Source organism: Nannobrachium achirus, assembly GCF_963921795.1.
Source record: "Nannobrachium achirus genome assembly, chromosome: 23".
Lineage (NCBI taxonomy): Eukaryota > Metazoa > Chordata > Actinopteri > Myctophiformes > Myctophidae > Nannobrachium > Nannobrachium achirus.
The window spans coordinates 50,951,278-50,957,067 of record NC_137830.1 but is presented as its reverse complement, the minus strand read 5'-3'; positions in this window follow the sequence as shown (position 1 = coordinate 50,957,067).

The following is a 5,790-nucleotide window of genomic DNA, read 5'->3' as shown; positions in this document are numbered from 1 at the left end:
GCACACATTTTCACGACTTTTCAAAAATAGCAGATCTACAAGCTCGCAGCGCGGCACTCGGTGCCACGCTGTGAGCTTGTAGATCTGCTATTTTTCAATAGCTAAAGTATAACATAATTAAGGCCCCTCCAACACCTTGGGCCCTGGTAACTCAGTCCCACTTTCCTACCCCTTGTGACGCCCCTGGCTACACACACACACACACACACACACACACACACACACACACACACACACACACACACACACACACACACACACACACACACAGCTAGGGAGGATACTAGCTGTACACAGTCAAATGCTTAGTGTTCATTTATCTGACTGTGAGAGTGTACTAAAGCAGTGGTATGTCGAGGACCCCCAAGTTGACTCTTATTAGCCCAAAGACTCCCATTTGAAAATATATATTAAGGAGGACCCCCATAAGAGCAGGTCTTTACGGCTCTAGCAGTTAATGGCATTTCTATACCAATCTCTATTGTAAAATCAATGTTAATTTATCTCACAGAGTGTACAAGTGATGTGTGCACTCTCCTGAGTTACAGACGCATTAACGTGTTAGTTCACCTATTTTTGACATAAAGCTGTGTGAAATACTTGCCATTAAAACAGTGGTTAAAAATGTATTAATTGATTGCCAGAGTCCCGTGGTCAGAGTTCTGGTCAGTTTCTAATGAATATTAAGTAGTTCCAATTGGGTGGGGGCCATTTGGCGTCAAAGAGGGGTCAAAGTTGAACGAAAGTTGCTCTATTTGGTAGAAATAGGTCAACCATACAAATGACGCTAGTTTTATGGATTCATCTATCTTTAATGATTGGGCCATGAGCCCCTGCCAAATCACCGGAACTACTTTATATTTAATGAATTAATACATTTGTAACCACTATTTTAATGGCAAGTATTTCACACAGCTTTATGTCAAAAATAGGTGAACTAACACTTTAAGGGTCCATTTGGTTCCAATTCCTACATCTATCATTTACCCCCTGGAACTCCCTCAAGGACCCCTTTGAGAACCACTGTACTAAAGTACAGTTTGACCCGAGCTTCTTCTCGTCGGCTCCCCTCCTGCTTGCCTCTGTGCTGGTTAGTCTGGGATCACTTCACTTTTGGGGTTTGTAACCGGTCTGGAGCGGAAACCACAACACGTCATGTTGTAGTACTCAAGGACTACAATTTGGCCGGAAATATCCACCGGAAACAGTTTTACCCCAAAATAATTCCCCTGCGCTCAAGGACATACTTTTAGGGCCTAACTAATAAACTCCTTGATGCGGAGTAGTTTTGCTTTTGAAAAATGTGTTTGGTATATGCATCTTTTAGTCCAACTTTTAGCGACTGGCAAGACTACACTAGGCTACTGGAGCATTTTAATAGGGATTGGGGAAACAAACGGGGGGAACCAAATCAAAGCGACGCCGCTTCTTCTAGTGGTTTCCGCGCTTTAGGCGGAAACCAAACGGCCTGTTGTGAACGAACACCAGGCTTTCCCCCAGAAAGCCTGGTAGGCGAGGTTAGTGCTGGTTGACCCGAGGCTCCCTGACTCCCTGTCTGCCTCTGTGCTGGTTGGGCTCTCTGACTCCCTGTCTGCCTCTGTGCTGGTTGGGCTCTCTGACTCCCTCTCTGACTCTGTGTTGCCAGGGAATGTGTGATTGAGGGCAGCGATGTGTTATTGATATGACAAGGTTATATTGATGTGTTATTGATATGACAAGGTTATATTGACGTCGTAATGCAGCAAGAATGACAGCCATAAAGACGGCCATAACGATAACGATGTGAGCCTGCGTCTGCAGTGATGAACGATGGCCTTCTGTGAGGGATGGCTTTGGACCAGGGACGTGCTGGCCATTGGGAAAAGCGGGACAACTCCCGACCGGCCGGTTCATTCCTGGCCGGCCATTAGGAAAAAAATAAAAATAAAATGTCGGCCTTCGTTCCATTTTTGGGGCTGGGCGGCCAACAAAGTAAATCATCACTGTCGGGCAGAAACCTCGTATCTCCAAGTTTCAAATGTATAAATTTTTTCGCAAAGCAAAGCCCTGCTTCATCATACAAGGCTGTTGCGCAAAAGTAGTGAAAACAGCAGATCTACAAGCACACAACGCCTCGCGGTGCGAGGCGTTGTGTGCTTGTAGATCGGCTGTTTTCACTAGTTTAAATCATTTTTAAAATGATAAATACAAAACAAACGGTTTTGGACATACAAGGTTTCCACCCGACAACGACAAAATATAACTCATGTAATTGGCCCACTGGCTTGTCACTTGTCATGATCTGAAATGGCAAATCTTTGAGTAGCAGCAGTGCTATAGAGAGAGATCTCTCTCTATAGCGCGCAATGAGGGCCTCTACAACTCTTTTTCCCGGGCTGAATCAGGGGCCCAGCACGTCCCTGGCCGTTCGTCAGATGGCTCTGAAAGTGATCCCTGCAACGTCATTCGACACTGTTTGTGGTGTGGACTTTGCCATAGGGGGGGGCGATATGGTGATAATTATCGTTGAGACGATACAATGTCTCCACGATATGCTTTTTCAGAGGTATCGTATGTATCGTGATACATACAATCGAGGGAGCCTTGATTCATTGCAGAATTCATTTTAGACCTGCATTTTGGTCTAAATCAGTAGTTCTCAAACTTTAAAATGTCAAAGTCTCCACTTAACTCTGACAGTTACGGGTCCATTTGGTTTCATTTGCATACTGTCAGAGTTACATACTTGTAAAGTTCAATTTAGACCTCCCAAAAGGAACCCAGAGAGTCTAGTTTTTGTCAAGTAACTTGAAAAATAACAATAAAAACCAACGTGAAAAAGAATCGTGATGAAATCGTGTATCGTGATACAGCTTGGGAAAATATTGTGATATTGTATTTTTCCATATCGCCCACCCCTACTTTGCCATCCACCTTACAACGATTAAAACATATATAAAATACATATTTATAGTTTTCTTGCTCGGGGAAGCCCTTTAAGCTACCAGGTTTTTGGCTTGGAAGAAAGAAAGAAAGAAAGAAAGAAATACAACAAATACAACAAATACTTACTGCTGTTGTGTATGAGGCTGCATGCTGGTTCTAAACCACTTGTCCAGGACATTTGAATCCACTTAAAGTGCAACGTCACTTTGAACGAATGAATATGTGAACAAAAACATTCAACCACCGTCTCTCCACACTCATGTGGAGGCGGAGGTTGGCCATGCTTGTTCCCTTCCCACGAACCTCCCACACCGAGATGTCCGACGTCTCTAGTAGCACCTTATTTACCGCATCTTTTAACCCATTCAGAACGGGTACACAATTTGTGTTTCATTATTTTATGCTTTAACTATTGAAAAATAGCAGATATACAAGCTCACAGCGCGGCACCGAGTGCCGCGCTGCGAGCTTGTAGATCTGCTATTTTAGAAAAATCATGAAAATTAGAATTTTGACCCGATTCTATAAGTGTCTTTTGAATCCTTCTAAGATTTTTGGAAAAAACCTGTTTCTATGTCAGCAATAGAGCATCGCAGTGAGGTGTCGGAAGCAAGCTGGCCATTCATCTTTACCATAGGGTTTTTCATTATCAGCCACAAAGTCGTACAAAAAAATTGTATTTCATGAAACAAGACTGTCATTCGCAATGCATTCTGGGAGTGTAGTTTCCGCAATTTTAAAAATAATCATGTACACAGTCTTGTACCCTGCCCTTTTTTTCAGCTTTCTAATTAATCTTTGCATTCAAAAAAATGTGAATATTGACATGATTCCTCTCCAGCCGAGGTGGCTTTGTCCAAGGCTTAAAAACGTTTAAATAAATACTTTATGAAATGTCTATGGAAGAAATGAATGCGGAAAACGCTTCCGACACCAGAGTGAGGACGGGGTGGGGCTTCAACTGCGATGCTCTATCTGGCCAGCCATCGTCAAAGAAAAGGTCCTTTTCACTTCACTGGAGCTCAGTTAGTCTGTTCTTGAGAGACTACTATGTCAGTGGTTCTCAAACTTTTTCATGTGAAGGACCCCCAAGATGATATGTATTTGGCCACGGACCCTCATCTCAAAATATTCATTTCCAGGGACCACCCAGAAGCAAAATTTGAGTTACAAACGTTCGCTTTGAAAATACATATATTCAAAGATTTTCACACATTTTCACAACTTTTTTTCAAAAATAGCAGATCTACAAGCTCACAGCGCGGCACTCGGTGCCGCGCTGTGAGCTTCTATATCTGCTATTTTTCACTGGTTAAAGCATTCAATAATTCTAGGCCTAAATGGGTTAACCATTCAAGCTCTGTTTTATGCTTCAAGTCCTATGAGCTCCCAACTTGGGTTATGGGTTATTTTCGAGATATATTTTTTTTTAGATTTTACCTAAGGCAGTGGTTCTCTTAGTGGGCTTCAGGGGCTCTCTAGGTTCCTTTATAGGGGTCTAAATTGATCCTTACCAGTGTGTAACTTTGACAGTGTACAAATGGACCCACATTTGGTTCCATTTGTACACTGTCAAAGATAAGGGGAGACATTAAAATGACAAGGTTTGAGAGCCACTGACCTAAGGTAATTAGGCCCGCGGGCCATTTGCGGGGGGGACATGATTCAATGTTGTGGCCCTCAGCTTGGTACCCTAGACATGATTCAATGTTGTGGCCCTCAGCTTGGTACCCTAGACATGATTCAATGTTGTGGCCCTCGGCTTGGTACCCTAGACATGATTCAATGTTGTGGCCCTCGGCTTGGTACCCTAGACATGATTCAATGCTGTGGCCCTCGGCTTGGTACCCTAGACATGATTCAATGTTGTGGCCCTCGGCTTGGTACCCTAGACATGATTCAATGTTGTGGCCCTCAGCTTGGTACCCTAGACATGATTCAATGCTGTGCCCCTCAGCTTGGTACCCTAGACATGATTCAATGTTGTGGCCCTCGGCTTGGTACCCTAGACATGATTCAATGTTGTGGCCCTCGGCTTGGTACCCTAGACATGATTCAATGTTGTGGCCCTCGGCTTGGTACCCTAGACATGATTCAATGCTGTGGCCCTCGGCTTGGTACCCTAGACATGATTCAATGCTGTGGCCCTCGGCTTGGTACCCTAGACATGATTCAATGCTGTGGCCCTCGGCTTGGTACCCTAGACATAATTCAATGTTGTGGCCCTCGGCTTGGTACCCTAGACATGATTCAATGTTGTGGCCCTCGGCTTGGTACCCTAGACATGATTCAATGTTGTGGCCCTCGGCTTGGTACCCTAGACATGATTCAATGTTGTGGCCCTCGGCTTGGTACCCTAGACATGATTCAATGTTGTGGCCCTCAGCTTGGTACCCTAGACATGATTCAATGTTGTGGCCCTCGGCTTGGTACCCTAGACATGATTCAATGTTGTGGCCCTCAGCTTGGTACCCTAGACATGATTCAATGCTGTGGCCCTCGGCTTGGTACCCTAGACATGATTCAATGTTGTGGCCCTCGGCTTGGTAGCCTAGACATGATTCAATGTTGTGGCCCTTGGCTTGGTACCCTAGACATGATTCAATGTTGTGGCCCTCAGCTTGGTACCCTAGACATGATTCAATGTTGTGGCCCTCGGCTTGGTACCCTAGACATGATTCAATGCTGTGGCCCTCGGCTTGGTACCCTAGACATAATTCTGCCCTTGGGGAAAACTAATTGGGGACCCCTGGCATAAAGTAATGCTTTTCACAGTTGAATCCTGTCTGCTGCAGAGCACAGGGTCCTCTGTATGTACCGTACGGACGCCGCAGTGCTAATTCAACTCTGGGAGGGTGAAAATGG